Source organism: Narcine bancroftii, chromosome 13, assembly GCF_036971445.1.
Source record: "Narcine bancroftii isolate sNarBan1 chromosome 13, sNarBan1.hap1, whole genome shotgun sequence".
Lineage (NCBI taxonomy): Eukaryota > Metazoa > Chordata > Chondrichthyes > Torpediniformes > Narcinidae > Narcine > Narcine bancroftii.
This window is the reverse complement of record NC_091481.1, coordinates 32,626,310-32,642,668: the sequence shown is the minus strand read 5'-3', so window position 1 is coordinate 32,642,668 and position 16,359 is coordinate 32,626,310. Positions and strand designations below refer to the sequence as shown.

Below are 16,359 nucleotides of genomic sequence, written 5' to 3'. Positions count from 1 at the left end.
CAAAAGCAGGTGCAAATGAAACTGTCCATGCTTGGAAGCTAATAAAATCTTTTGAGACTGGGTCTAGAACCCTGCAAATTAGAGAGGGGGAGGGGGGGGAGAGGGGGGGAGAGGGGGGGAGAGGGGGGGAGAGGGGGGGAGAGGGGGGGAGAGGGGGGGAGAGGGGGGGAGAGGGGGGGAGAGGGGGGGAGAGGGGGGGAGAGGGGGGGAGAGGGGGGGAGAGGGGGGGAGAGGGGGGGAGAGGGGGGGAGAGGGGGGGAGAGGGGGGGAGAGGGGGGGAGAGGGGGGGAGAGGGGGGGAGAGGGGGGGAGAGGGGGGGAGAGGGGGGGAGAGGGGGGGAGAGGGGGGAGAGGGGGGGTGAGGGGGGGAGAGGGGGGGAGAGGGGGGGAGAGGGGGGGAGAGGGGGGGAGAGGGGGGGAGAGGGGGGGAGAGGGGGGGAGAGGGGGGGAGAGGGGGGGAGAGGGGGGGAGAGGGGGGGAGAGGGGGGGAGAGGGGGGGAGAGGGGGGGAGAGGGGGGGAGAGGGGGGGAGAGGGGGGGAGAGGGGGGGAGAGGGGGGGAGAGGGGGGGAGAGGGGGGGAGAGGGGGGGAGAGGGGGGGAGAGGGGGGGAGAGGGGGGGAGAGGGGGGGAGAGGGGGGGAGAGGGGAGAATTCAGTTGGAGTTCTGCAGTGGCTTTTGAATCAGCAACATGACAAGCTTAGTTGAAAACCCCATTTTGAAGAGGGGTTGTGAGTTCTGAGTTCAGCCCGTTGAAAAACCCTCGTGGTCCTTACAAGAGGAAATGGCTGGCTAGAGTCTTTCACCTGAAATTAGGGAAACAAGACAAACTCAGTGGTGGCCTGGAAGAAGAGGTTATCACTTGGAAAACCATGATGGGTAAGTTTCTTCAGTGACTGATGGAAGTAAATCAGTTTGTGTGTGTACAACGAGCAACAAATCATCTCTCTAAAACCAACAAGAACCTTCCTGAGCAGTAACCATTTACCTTTTCACTAGAGCCTGGTGAAAATTCATAAACGTGAAATTCTGTGCACAGTATAAGAATTGCCTGATACTGATGAACTTGGAGGAGTGAGAACTGAGATTGGACTGTAAATCAAAGAACTTTTCCTGAATATATACACATTACTTACACTTACACTTAGAATGAAAAGGGGGTTAAGTTAGGCTAAGAGTAGTAAGTTGAAGTTTGATCCTGCTTTTATGTTTAAAGAAAATAAAAATCAACTTTTGTTTAAGTAACCATTTGTCTTGGTGAATTTGAGTCCTCTGCTGCCAGCTTAAAGGCAGGAGTGGAATGACACCTCAATTGAAAGTTAAATTTGTTGATAGTGGTATCTTTCCAAGCTCAGATTCATTAGATAACAAAAAAAATAAGATTTAAACCCAAGTGACTAGTGAGTCACATCTTTAGCAACAATAACTAAATTCTATCACTAGTGCAACTTAATCAATTCTATAAAATGCAGTTAGTTTAAAACAAATTCAGACCCAAGTACATGATTCCAGAGCCTAATGCATGTATCACAAAGCATGTTAATTAACAAAGTGAAGATTGAGAAAAAGAGCAACAAAATTTCTGAGATGACAATCAAGCTAAAATTGTGTTCTCAAATACATTATTCTGGATTCAAACAGCTCAACTTAAAACCTTAACTTGTACCTTCTACTTACCTCTAATGAGACAATCAGCAAGTTTTCAAATTGATGAGGTAAAAGCTAACAGCATGTTGCTTTCTAACTGACAAGCAGTATCGCTCACTGACTTATAAAAGAAAGAGATGGTTATTGATGGATTAAAAGTAATACTCTTCAAAAATAGCAACATCGTACGCACAGTTGCTACGCTTCTAATTAATCTTGTATGCAAAGGAAGGTTCAGGATCTATAACCATCCCACTCAGTAGTGTAACCACTTAGCAAGCTGAATGATTTGTCACCATGACAACCAATGAAACAAAGATGGGGTCAATTTAAAATGCGTCTCCAGTACAAAAATATACCACAAAGTACTTGAAACGGGAGTAGCATCAGATTGATTAGGGAGCCAAAAACAACAGAAGCATCTGTGGGACTTTGACCAATATTTTGCATGTTTGAAAGAAAAGATGAAGCAGGGAACTTTGAATTCATTCCCTTAAAATTAGTCTCTCAACTTCCCTACAATTAAACATTGTTGACAAGGAAAATTCATCTTGAGTTTCTAATTCAATGGCAACAAATACAGAAACTACCAATGCTCTCGTGACAAATTGGCCGTCACTTTCAATCATGCCAAATAGCTCCATGAACTGTTATCAATTCAGGCATTATCAAAGCTGTACACCTTGCTCCCAAGTATCTGGAGCAGGATAAATCTAGCCACATACAAAACAACTTTAACCTTCAAGTCAAGATAAAAGTGACAATCTGAATGAACCAATTATTTATTATCTTTCAATTCAAGCCACGCTTCTACAGCCTTATTTCATCAAAGCTCAGCCAACTTCCTGGGATTCACAGTGCCCTCCGTAATGTTTGGGACAAAGACACTTCTTTCCTTTATTTCCCCTGTTCCACAGTTTTAAATTTGTAATCAAACAATTCACATGTGTAATTAAAGTGCACATTCCAGAGTTTATTCAAGATTATTTAGATATTTTGGTTTGACCATAGAGCACTTTTTGCACACAGTCCCCTTAGTTCAGAACCCCATAATATTTGGGACATTTGGCTTCACTGGTGCTGTGAGTCCACTCCTGTATGTTTAATAGCTTAATTAGTACAAATATAAGAGCTGTAAACGGTTATATGCTTTCTTCTAAGCTTTAGAGTCTGTAGTTGCCATTTTTCACCACGAGGATCAGGGTTGTGCCCAATGAAAGTGAAATAAGCCTTTATGAGAGGCTGAAAAACAAGAATTAAACATTAGCAAAATTAGCATTAGCAAAATCAACAGTTTGGAACATCATTAAGAAGAAAGGGCACAGTAATCGCAAAGGGACTGATATTCCAAGGAATGACCTCTAATGCCGAAAACAGTAGAATTCTCAACATAATAAAGAAAAATCCCCAAACGTATGTGTGGTTATAGGCTTCCTCCATTGTATATAGTTATGGTGGACTACTGTATATATGGAGCTGGCCCGCCCACTGATGACTCATACCCTATGACTCCTCCCCCGTGGTCCTGGACCATAAAGGTCAAGCCACCTCTCCCTTCCCGCCATTCCTATACCTGGATCCAGGCCAGCAAGGTTCTTCTGTACATTAATCCCTCATCCTAGTCATTGTGGATACTGGTCATCCAACAGATCAGAAACACTCTTCAATAGACAATAGGAGCTGGAGTAGGCCCTTCGGCCCGTTGAGCCAGCACCGACATTTTACAGATCATGGCTGATCACTACCATCAGTTCCCCTTTCCAGCCTTATCCCCATAACCCTTAACTCCTTTGCCCACTAGAGTCTTATCTAACTCTCTTTTGAACATAATCAGCGAATCTGCCTCTACCACCCTCTGTGGCAGAGCATTCCACAGATTCACACTTCTCTGGGTAAAAAAATGTTTTCTCATCTCCGTCCTAAAGGGCCTACCCTGTATTCTTAAACTATGCCCTCTAGTCCTCGTCTCCCCAATCATTGGGAACAAGTAATCCGACTTCACCTTGTCTATCCCCCTGATGATTTTGTATACCTCAATCACGTCCCCCCTCATCCTTCTAAACTCCATCGGATACAAGTCCAGTTTTTCTAGCCTTTCAGCATATGTCAACCCCGCCATCCCTGGAACTAACCTTGTCTATTGTCTATAAGATTACCCTGTACCAGAGTGTTGGCAAGAGCAGTGTGTCAAGGTGTATAAAACTGCCCAAGATCTAAAGCATACCACCTTTGCCATGGTTTGTATCTTGCAGGGTAGCCTCTATATTTCTGTTCTTGAAGTCCTCTGCAAGCAGTAGTCATTGACACATCCATATCTGCTTCCTGAAGAATGTTTCAGACCTATTGGATATATGTTTGGGGATTTGTCTTCATGATGATGAGAATTCTTCTGTCATCAGTAGTGAAGATCTTCCTTGGAAGATTACTGAGTGCACTCTTTCTTCTTAATCACCAACATGGCCTGTTTCCGCTCCGTAAATGGTTATATGGTTATATGGTCCAAACAGTTGATTTTAGTAAATCTAAGGTTTGGGGAATCTCTCACTGTTTTATTCTTGTTTTTCCAGCCTCACAATGGCTTGACTTTCATTGGGACAACTTTGATCCTCGTGTTGGAAAAATGGCAATTATAGACTCCTAAAATGTCTCAAACATTATGGTGCCTTAAAATGAAGGGACTATGTATAAAAAGTGCTGTAATTTCTCTATTGTCAAACCAAAATGTATACAGGTAAACTTGAATAAACTCTGGAATGTGCACTTTAATTACATGTTAATTGTTTGATTACAAATTCACGATATTAACAATCTTTCAAGTTGTAATAGCATTACATCATTTTACTGACCCTATTTTGGAAACTCAGCCTTTCCTAAAATGCTGTAATTGGTAACTCTATTTGTACTAATTTTAGAATGATGCAAATCAAATAATCTCCAAGTCATCAGCCGTTTAAAAGGACATCAGATAAGCTGCTTTTTTACTATGTACTTCAATGGTACAAATGAAGGACAAAGAATTGAAAATCCAATTTAAATGTGTGACAATAAGTAGTGTGGATAGGAGTAAGGAGTTAAAAAGGGACAAACTATGACAAAGGACATGGCTATGATAAAGCACAAAAGTCTGCAGACACCGTGATTAAAGTAAAAAACAATGCTGGAGAAATCCAGCAGGTTAAAAAAAACACAAAACCAACTGTTCCAGCTTGAGCCCTTCATCAAGGTATGACAAAATGTAGGCAGGCGCTCGATCAAAATGGTGGGGGAGAGGGGCAGAGGAAGAGCACAGTCCCACAGACAAGAGGTAATGGGTCGATTCGGCAGGGCACACCAGCAAACAGGGGAGGGGATGTCAGTGTAAATGGAGAGGAAAGGAGTGGGAAGGTGAAGGAAAGAAGAAAGAGGGATAGCGAAGAGAGGGAGAACAGGAAGTCGGCTAGCAGAAACCGGAGAAGTTGAAGTTAATCTGGTGGGAGAGTCTCTGTCCGCATCAGCGTCCTGGATCTCCCAGTGGCTATCCATTTCAATTCTGTGCCCCATTCCCACGCTGACATGTCTGTCCACGGCCTCATGTACTGTCAGACCAAGACCATCTGTAAATTGGAGGAGCAACAGCTAAAGTTCCATCTGGGCGCTCTCTAACTGAATGGCATTAATATCAACTCTCGTTTCTGCTAGCCTACTCCCCATTCTCCCTCCTTTCCCTTCTTTTCTCCAGCTCTCCACCCCCTTCCCTTTCCATTCACAGAGACATTCCCCTGTTTGCTGGTATGTCCTCCCACTCTCTCCCTCATCAACCGATTACCTCCTTCCTGCCTGTGGAAATTTGCTGCTCCCATCATTTTGTTCAGGCACCTGCCTGCATTTTGTCATACCTTGATGAAGGGCTCAAGCCCGAAACGTTGGTTTGGCATCTTTATCTTTGCTATATGAAGTATACTGTTTGACCTGCTGAGTTTCTCCACCATTGTGTTTTTATGTAGTTGTAGTATTGGATTGGGAAGTGCAAGATCAGCCACTTCTGATCCAAAATTGACTGGAATATTCTAGGGCATTGTATTAGGAGATATGAAAGAGCAATGATAATTGAGTACGTACATTTTAAAAACAAAACTGCTGGAGTGTTGAGCACTGCTTTCCAGCAATGCACACTTCTCTCCATTTTTCAACTCAGTGAATTCTCTAAAATCTCTACCTGAATGATGTCACCATATGGTTAAGCTTGATTCGGTGTTATTGAATCAAATCTTTCGTCCCCATATTCAATGCAGGAAATAGACAACAGCCACTGAAAGGAAAAAGAAAAGATGCTAGATTAGACAGAATTCCCATTCCTGAGTTCAGTTGTACAGCGAGATCAGAGGTTGCTTGCGCATGAATTGCACAGAGTTAGTTTGCAGGTGCAGAAAGTAATTAAGGTGGCAAATCAGGTTACAACTATATAGGGTACTGATGAACCACTCCTGGAACTCTGCGCACAATTCTGGTTTCCTTACTGGAGAAAGGATGTAGTGGCTTTGGAGGTGGTGCAGAGGAAATTCACCAGGTCGATTCTGGAAATGAGAGGATTATTTTATAAAGAGGGATTGAGTTTAGAAGGACAAAGGAGTGGAGCATCTAGAAGCAGATAAAATTATGAAAAGGAATCGATAAGAAAGCAGGAAGATTGTTTGCAATGGTGCACGAGACTGGGACTAGGGGACATGGCCCTAAGTTTCATAATTAAGATAAAGAGAAGCTGCTTCTCCCATAAAGTAGGGAATCTATGAATATCTGCCCAATGAAGCATTAGAGATGGCCTCTTTAAACATATTGAAGAGGGGCAGATTTTTAAATGATAGGAGAATTAAGGGTGAATGGGGAATGAACAGGTAGGTGGAAATGAGTCCAGGATAATTATCTTAATGAATGGTGGAGCAGGCTCATCAGGACAACTGGCCCACTCCCGCTGATTTTTTTTAATGCTTTTTTTCACCAATGTATTTTGAAGACTTTCGTGACAAGTGGATATGTCTGCTTTGTCAATCTTTTCACAATCATTCAAATTGGAATATAGTGGCAAAGGAAGGAAAGCAAATCAAGATAATTACCCTGCTAAATCCAAAGCAACAGGACCAATGAACCAACTACCAATTTATTTTCCTCATATAATATAGTTTGTTAACAGGGAGTTTCTTCTAACATATCTTGCTCTCATTACTTGAATCCCTTCCTGAAAGTTTAAGCAAGTTTTAGATCTAACTACACTTCCATGGACGAGATTCTATCCCACATGACTTTCAGGCGGTTCAAAATGCCGGAGGAAGTCTCCCGGCATTCTCGTCACTCTTCCTTCTGCCTTCAAATCCAGGATGCGTCAGGGATTCATGTTTAAAGTTTCAAGAATCATCCAATGCTAACATCAAAACTCATTTCGGCAACAAATTCCAACTGGCCTTATAGTCAAAAAAATTGTACTTGCCCACAGGGGAGGGGGAAATCACACACCATTCTGACATAGAAACAATATCTTTTCTTCACCATTATTGGATCTAACTAATCTTGCCCACTCAATTCTCTCTTCCCACACCCACTGGAAAATACCATGGAAACAATGACTCCAACAGCACCTTCTCAAGATGCACTGGGGAGGGTTAATAATTATGGCCTTGAAAATAATGCACTGATTTTCTCCATCTCCCACTCTCTCCCCCACCCCCCCACCCCCAAAAAAAAACAAATTTGGAGTTTAAAGGCTTTTTTCAGGCTGAATGAATGGTCAGGTTGCCTGAATTGGTACACAGGCTGGAGTTAATGATAAGGGAACAGAAGTTGGGAACAATAAATCTAGCAATCAGGCCATCGTTAGCAGGGATTGCATGACATCATTTGATGCAGAATAGATTCTGACAGCACAAATGATCTCTGTGCCAATAAAAATGTTGGGAAACAGAATTAGAGGCTATCAGCATAAACAGGGAAGCTGATCATGTGCCTGCAAATAATGCTGCTCAGAAATAGGATGCACATGGTATCTCTGTGGTGTGGTAAAGAGAGAAAGAAAAGGATAAATCGCTGGGACCTGAGGCTTTCGCTCCTGGCCAATGTACAGTCCCTAGAGAACAAACTGATGAACTCCAAGCCAGACTTCAACATCAGAGAGTACTGCATAACAGAAACATGGACAATCTGGACACGGCACTGCAGCCTAAGGGCTACACCCTCCATCACACTGACTGAAGTGGCATCTGGAAACCCCAGGGGAGGCAGTGTTTGTGTCATCATCAATAAGTAACATAAAAAACAAAGAATTTGGAATTGATTTGGAGGATGCACAAAAAAGATTTGTTAAGATAGCTCTAGCCGTAGCAAAAAAATGTATTATGTCAACCTGGAAATTGGAAGATAATCTGAAAATACAACAATGGTATATAGAAATGAATAAATGTATTCCATTAGAAAAAATTACATATAGTTTAAGAAATAATATTGAAATATTCGAACAAATATGGGAGCCTTACATTAAATACAATAGCGAAAACCTACCGGGGACAATCATTACCTAAGTTGATGGAAGGAGAAGGAAAGAAAAGAATGGACTCAGTAGAATTTCTGGTGTATTTTTGTTGAATGACAACATTGTCTGACTGGTTTAATGTAACCTAGATTGTATACCTAAAATGGATGGGGGGGGGGGGGTGGGGGGGTGGCTTGGGAGGAGGGGAGGGAGAAAAAGTCACTGTATATGTGTGAAAAAGAAAAAGTGTGTATCATGGCTAATGTGATTTATGGTGTGAAAAATAAAAAATTTAAAAAAAAAATTCATCACGATCATGTTCCAGTCCTGCTCTCCCAACCTGGAACATCTGGTTATCAAGTGTGGCCCAGTATAGTGTCAAGAGAGTTCGCTGCCACCATCCTGGTCCCAGTGTACATCCCGCCCCAGGGTAACATCAGGCTGGCAGTGGAGGGACCAAGCACGGTGATAAACAGCTATGAGACGAAACATTCTGATGCCTTCCTGATCATTGTGGGAGACATCAAACCAGGCCAAGCTGAAGAAGTTTCTGACAAACTACCACCAACATATCACATGCGAGACCAGGGGGATCAACACACTCAACTACCATGAAGAACGCATATTAAGCCAAACTACGACCACACTTCGGCAAGTCTGATCACATGGCAGTACTTACTCCTGTCGTACAAGCAGAAACTGAATACCACACCACCAGTGGTGAATCTAGTGAAAGTATGGTCCACGGAGGCGGAGGAGCATCTGCAGGATTGTTTTGAGTGGGTGGACTGAAACATATTCAAGAACGCATCCAGAGACTTAAATGAATATGCATGGATGAGTGTGTGCCCACGTGCATACACCGGATGTTCCCCAACTAGGAGCCCTGGATGAATCAGTGAATTTGCAACCTGCTGAGAATGAGAACAAGGGGATTGGGATGTTCACAAGTCCAGGTACGACCTGCGGAAGGCCATCTCTGAAGCAAAGCAACAATTCTGGAGGAAGTTAGAGGCAGAGACTGATTCTCATCAGCTATGGTAGGGCGTGCAGGCCATTACAGCCTACAAAGCGAGGGTGAACACTACAGATGGCTGCGATGCTTCACTACATGATGAGCTGAACATCTTCTATGCCCGCTTTGAGAAGGAAAACCAAACAGTGCCGACAAGAATCCCTGAAAAGGCTAAGGACCCTGCGATATCTGTCTCTGAGGGTGACATCAGAACTTCATTCAAGAGGGTGAGCCCCTGCAAGGCATCAGGCCCTGATGACGTACCTGGCAGGTTACTGAAAATCTGCACCAATCAACTAGCCAGAGTGTTCATAGACATTTTCAACCTCTCATTGCTGCATTCAGAGGTTCCCACCTGCTTCAAGACCCAATTACCCATGAAGAGCGACTACCGCCCAGTAGCACCAACCTATTGGAATAAAACGCTTTGAGAGCCGGGTCAAGGCCAGAATTAACACATATCTAATCAAAGATCTACACCAACTGCCGTTCACCCATTGTCATAATCGCTCCACAGCAGATACACTATCGCTGGCTCTCCACTCAGCTCTGGATCATCTCGAAAACAGCAATTCATACATTCAGCTGCTCTTTATCAACTACAGTTTGGCCTTCAATACTATTATTCCCTCAGTGCTGGTCAAGAAGCTACAAACACTAGGCTTCTGTATCTCCCTCTGCAACTGGATCCTTCACTTTCTCATTGGAAGACCACAGTCAGTACAAATTTGAAACAACGTCTCTTCCTCATTGATTACTTGCTCATTACACACCCATAACTTGTGTGGTCGGGCACAATTTCAATTACACCACAGTTGCTGGTAAAATCACAAACGGCAATGAGAAAGTGCACAATCGGGAGATAGATCAACTCGTTGAATGACGTAACAACAACCTTGCACTCAACATCAGCAAAATCAAAGAGATGATTGAGGACTTCAGGAGGAAGTCAGGGAAAACGACCCAGTCCTCATCGAGGCTCAGTAGTGGACAGGAGTCAAGAACTTCAAATCCCTGGGGGTCAACATCTCCAAGGATCTGTCTTGGAGGCTCCACGTCGATGCAATAACAAAGAAGGCTCGCCAGCGGCTACACTTTGTGAGGTGTCTGAGGAGATTCCATCTGTCACCAACGACTCTCTTAAACTTCTAAAGTTGCCTGGTTTGAGACACCAACTCTCAGGACAAGATTAAAGCCCAGAGGGGTGATTACTCAGCCTGTGACATCACAGGCACCAGACTTCACTCCATCTAGGACATCAACATGAGGCGCTATCTTTAAAAAAAAAGCAGCCCCTCTCCTCAAAGAGGCCCACCATGCAGGCCATGCCCTCTTCACTCTACTACCATCGGGATAAAGGTACAGAGATCTAAAGGCGAGCACTCAGCGGCACAAGGACAGCTTCTTCCCCGCTGCCATCAGATTCCTGAATGATCAATGAATCAAAGGCACTACCTTACTTTATGTGCCCTGTTACTTTTAATTTTTTTTCTTTTCATGTTGTAAGACGGTTATAAAATGAATGTTTGCTGTATGATACTGCTGCAATCACCGAATTTCTTGACTTGTTTATGACAATAAATTCTGATTCTGAAAGGCAAAGCTAATTATGACAGGGTAGAGAAGCAATGAGAGGTCACGAATGGGAAATGTTGAGGGAAAGTGGAGAGAAGCATCTGCAAAGCTCAAGCTTGACAGTAACAGAGTAATCAAGAAGGTCACCTGATTTAGAGCTTCTCCAGGTGGTCAGACTTTAAATGGTATAGCGTGAACATACTCAAACAGAGGAAAGTAACATACGCACCTAACAGCACAATCTCCAACTAAGAAAATGTTGAGGGCACTGATAATAATTTTATTTGAAGGGAAAACATGAAAACTTGGATAAATCCAAGACATCTGCTAACTCAAGAAAACAGAACCCGAAGTGTGTTGAAACATGAAAGGATTAGCTGAAATTTACCATTTGACACAGCAGGGCTTTTCAAGACATTGCTAAGAACAAGTATTTAGTTCAAGGTTTAATGACTCACTTTTCCAGAAATAAAGGCCTCTTGCTATTATACCATCTTGTGAAGAATCCAAAACTAAAAATCATTTGACAGTACTGCAATTATTCCTACATCACAGACTGCCCAAGTATCTCATTGCCATTGAAACACAAAAGGATGCACCTAAGTTGGGGAATCACTATATAGAACTGCAAAATCATTGCAGAAGCCTTTTGCCACCATTTCTAACTCATTGGTTGAAGGGAATTATTGACAACTTTTTTTTTTAAAGAAATTGCACCATTGCCATTAGCCAAGCATACAAAACTTTAAAGTAGTTAAACTCAAACTTTAAAGGAGGAAAACGATTACCACAGTGACAAATTATTTTAGTCAACTTCACTGTGGAATTCTCTGATGACATTCATCAACCCCCATTCAGTATGACAATATTACAAGATGCCTTTTGAGTTTAATTTCATTTGCAATGGAAATTGTGCAACAAAGACTAGCAAACAAGAGGCACTCGATCTCCTTATGTGGCTCTGGCTTACGATGGACTTCATTGGAACAGAAAGAGGATAAAGCAAGGTTAGAGTAAGATGGAAAATTGAAGTCACCCTTTCTCCTTGCAGACTTAACAATGGTGCTCTGCATACAAGTTATACCATCTGTGTTTGATTTTCCAAGGATAGAAAGCTTACATTGTCAGTCCCAAATTGAGTATAAATATTAAAGTGGATTGTACACAAGTGACTTCCTCTTTCACCCTGGGTGTCTGCCTTCTGGCAGGTTGGGAAGTGATGTAGTAAAGGACAGCTCCTGCATTGTATCTTGGGAATGCATAATGATGGAGATGGAAGAGTGAGCCGAGAAATCAGATTGGTTAGGCACCCTTTAGAATGTTGAGAGGGAGTGAAGAGATCTGTGTCATGGTGCCATTAAATTGAAAAATGGGGCCGTTTCACTGAAACTAGAGGCTGGTGACAAGAGGAACCGCATCTTTGGTCTGGAAGGAGAAAGTGAAGGTAGAAGGGCTGGAAATGCAACCACAAGAGTCCCATCAACTAAGTGCAAGGAAACCATAGTGAAACAAATGGAAGAGCTTTAGGAAGGATTCATATTTACAAATGGGCGGAAAATTCCCATGGGGAATGCGGCCAGTTGCACGACCATGGGTGGGCTCAACTGTACAGAAGAAAAAACACAAAAACCTAATAAATATTAGTAGTTTGACACTTTAGCACCTCTTCACAGTTCAACCAGACTAAGGATAAATATTTAATGTAACACTGCTCTCTAATGTTAACACCTTTTTGATCAATTCCTTAATATCTAAAAATCTTGAGAATAATAATTGAGCCTCCACAGTCCTCCCAGACAGAGAATTCAAATAATTCACCATTCCCTGGGAGAAGAATTCTTCTCGTGTCATTACTTAATGATCCCCTATCTTTGTCTCTCCTGACTGAGGAGCGATCATCTCTTTACCTTGTCAGTCAAGTTCAACAACTGCTTCATTTCTTATTGTTTTCAACTTAACATTATTGATATACAGAGGGATCTTGTGGAGCCAGTCCAGAACTCCCAAAAAGCAGCAGCACAAATTGATAGGGTGATTGAGGAGTATAACATGCTTGCCTTTATCATCTGAGCGTTGAGTATAAAGATTAGGAAGTCACGTTGCAGCCAGACAAAACTTTGGTTTGACCATATTTGGAGTATTGTTTGCAGCTCCAATTGCCGGACAGGAAGGAAGTGGAGGCAGAAGAGTTTCACCAAGATGCTGTATGGATTAAAGTGCATTAGCTATTAAGAGAGGTTGGACAAACTTGGATTGTTTTCTTTGGAGCGTCAGAGACTGATGAGTGGCATGACAGAAGTATACAAGTTATGAGAGGCATGGTCAGACAAACAGTCCTTTTCCAAGGTTGGTAATGTCAAATGCCCGAGGGCATAGCTTGAAGACTAAAGGGGGTAAAGAACATTTATTTACGAACAAAATTCTTTCCCCCCCCCGCCCCCCACCAATATAGGGGCCCGGTGAAATGTACTGCCAGCAGAAGTGTTGGAAGAAGACGACAGCCATGCTTATGAGGCATTTAGCCAGGAAATTGAGGGATCTTGACCTTGTACATACAGGTGTACAGTTTAAACTGGCATCCGGGTCAGTATAGACATTGTGAGCAAAGGGCCTGCTCCTGCTTCTGAGGGTGGCACAAATCATTTAGCTGCTGCCTTATAGCTCTAGAGATCCCGGCTCAATCCCAACCTCCAGTGCTGAGACCGATGAGTGTGAACATTCTCTCTGAGCTGGAGAAGGTGTAATCCATAAGGGCATGTTTCATAGTGTTGTTGAGATTTTCAACTTGCTTGGCAAGGGAATAGGAAGTTAAAGAATTTAAAAGTTAGAAAAGCAAAAAAAAAGGAATGTTTCCTTTGCTTTTCAAACAATCCACCAAAAACAAAGGTTGGTCGAGCCTAATTGCTAATATCCAGTGTACACGAGTGAAGTTGACAAGAAATGCATTTTTCTGTTTCAAAAAAATGGCTTAAAGGACAAACAGAGCTGGAAGCTTAACATTCTTGATTAGTGGACTTTAAGACAAAGTGAGGTGATTTATGAGGATTCCAGGCCCAGCTGCACTGTCAGTTTCACAGTATTGACCCTTTTGGCAATGATTCCATAAAGTTCTTATTCCAGGGAATATATCTTGAACACCAAATATAGTACCAGGGCAGTTAAGGTGAAAGAATGTGAAATATTAGATGGGTTAAACTGAGCATGAGTGGAAATAAAGGGGTTGGCCATTTTTGACAATGGATAAATGGTCAAACCTGTCCAAAATACATTAAAAGGCAGACTGGTGAAACAGGACAAAAACCCAAAATGCCTCAGTGAAAGGAAGATAACGGTTGCTAGGCATTTATGTGACAAGCATACTGTTACTGGTGGGGTTCAACAGGGCTTAAAAGTTCATATTACACAAACTACAACTGAGATCCAAATGTAGGAACAATAATTTAAAAAAGTTTATGGATGATACAAAAAGAAAATTGGATGATTGACAAAGAGAAGGAACATTATCAGATGCCAGATGGCATGGCAAATGGAATTTAATCTGAAGAAGTGAGAGGGAATGTTTTTCAGGAGACTGAATGAGGCTCAGGAATGCACAACTACAGGGGTAAATGTTGAGAAGTGAGCACCAATTGAGGCTTGCACTGCATTTCCACAAATGCCTAGAAGTAGCAGTACAAATCAACAGAGTGCTTAAAAATCTAAATAGAATACTCTCCTTTTGAAGCCAAGTCAGAGAATTCAAGAACGTGAAAGAACTACACAAGGGAACCACAGATTGACAACTGCATACATCTCCAGTCGCGACATTACAGAAAATGTGTTATTGTACTGGGAGAGAATGCAGACCATGCACAAGATGAGTAAGGGGCATTCCAAAGAATGGAAATTTGAAATTGTAAATTATAATTCTGGAATAGAATAACGATTTCCTCAAACCTAAATTTCCCAAATTATTTTTGCAATCTAGAGTTATGCAAGTTTGAAAAACAATTTAGTTCTAGAATTTTTTTTTTTATTTTAGAGATCTTCTTTGGCTTGGCTTCGCGGACGAAGATTTATGGAGGGGGTAAAAAGTCCACGTCAGCTGCAGGCTCGTTTGTGGCTGACCAGTCCGATGCGGGACAGGCAGACACGATTGCAGCGGTTGCAAGGGAAAATTGGTTGGTTGGGGTTGGGTGTTGGGTTTTTCCTCCTTTGCCTTTTGTCAGTGAGGTGGGCTCTGCGGTCTTCTTCAAAGGAGGCTGCTGCCCGCCAAACTGTGAGGCGCCAAGATGCACGGTTTGAGGCGTTATCAGCCCACTGGCGGTGGTCAATGTGGCAGGCACCAAGAGATTTCTTTAGGCAGTCCTTGTACCTTTTCTTTGGTGCACCTCTGTCACGGTGGCCAGTGGAGAGCTCGCCATATAATACGATCTTGGGAAGGCGATGGTCCTCCATTCTGGAGACGTGACCCATCCAGCGCAGCTGGATCTTCAGCAGCGTGGACTCGATGCTGTCGACCTCTGCCATCTCGAGTACCTCGACGTTAGGGGTGTGAGCGCTCCAATGGATGTTGAGGATGGAGCGGAGACAACGCTGGTGGAAGCGTTCTAGGAGCCGTAGGTGGTGCCGGTAGAGGACCCATGATTCGGAGCCGAACAGGAGTGTGGGTATGACAACGGCTCTGTATACGCTTATCTTTGTGAGGTTTTTCAGTTGGTTGTTTTTCCAGACTCTTTTGTGTAGTCTTCCAAAGGCGCTATTTGCCTTGGCGAGTCTGTTGTCTATCTCATTGTCGATCCTTGCATCTGATGAAATGGTGCAGCCGAGATAGGTAAACTGGTTGACCGTTTTGAGTTTTGTGTGCCCGATGGAGATGTGGGGGGGCTGGTAGTCATGGTGGGGAGCTGGCTGATGGAGGACCTCAGTTTTCTTCAGGCTGACTTCCAGGCCAAACATTTTGGCAGTTTCCGCAAAGCAGGACGTCAAGCGCTGAAGAGCTGGCTCTGAATGGGCAACTAAAGCGGCATCATCTGCAAAGAGTAGTTCACGGACAAGTTTCTCTTGTGTCTTGGTGTGAGCTTGCAGGCGCCTCAGATTGAAGAGACTGCCATCCGTGCGGTACCGGATGTAAACAGCGTCTTCATTGTTGGGGTCTTTCATACAGCACAGCACAGCACAGTAGAAGGGCCTTCTGGCCCACAAGCCTGTGTGCCACCCATATAGACCAGTGTGACTAATTAACCTAACAATCCCAATTTTTTTTTTGGAGAGTGGGAGTAAACCAGAGCTCCCAGAGAAAATCCATACAGCACCAGATTTGAACACAGGTTGTTGGCACGGTTCAGAAACATACATAAAGTTGAAAACTCTAGTTAAGAAAATACATTAAGATTTCCAGAGATAGGCTGCATAATTGAATCAAGTGGGGGAATCATGTTATATAAACAATAAACATCACCAAAAGACACAGGAAACTGCCATTTGTCTCCAGGTACACAACATTGTCTTAATGACATCACCAATTACATACAAAATTAGTTTGTACAAGCTAATGACTCAAATTTAAAATTCTTCTTCGTCCTCATTTTATTTTTAAAATGTTAATTCATGTCCATTCCTAGAAAGTAAATTGGAAATTAAATGATGCA

At 42.9% G+C, this 16,359-nt stretch overlaps 1 protein-coding gene across 9 annotated transcripts in view; it reads right to left on the bottom strand.

Moving 5' to 3' along the window:
- Positions 1-16,359, bottom strand: part of eps8a (EGFR pathway substrate 8a, signaling adaptor) — a 169,942-nt gene that overhangs the window by 114,352 nt on the left and 39,231 nt on the right. For 5 of the 9 annotated variants that reach the window (XM_069909214.1, XM_069909224.1, XM_069909212.1 and 2 more), the window contains exon 1: positions 5,839-5,927. The exons of 3 other annotated variants lie outside the window; for them this stretch is intronic. The gene's annotated coding sequence lies outside the window, so the exon portion shown is untranslated. Of the gene's footprint in view, positions 1-1,673; positions 1,752-5,838; positions 5,928-16,359 lie in introns of those variants that run through there. One more of the 9 variants, XM_069909217.1, reaches the window with a different exon arrangement.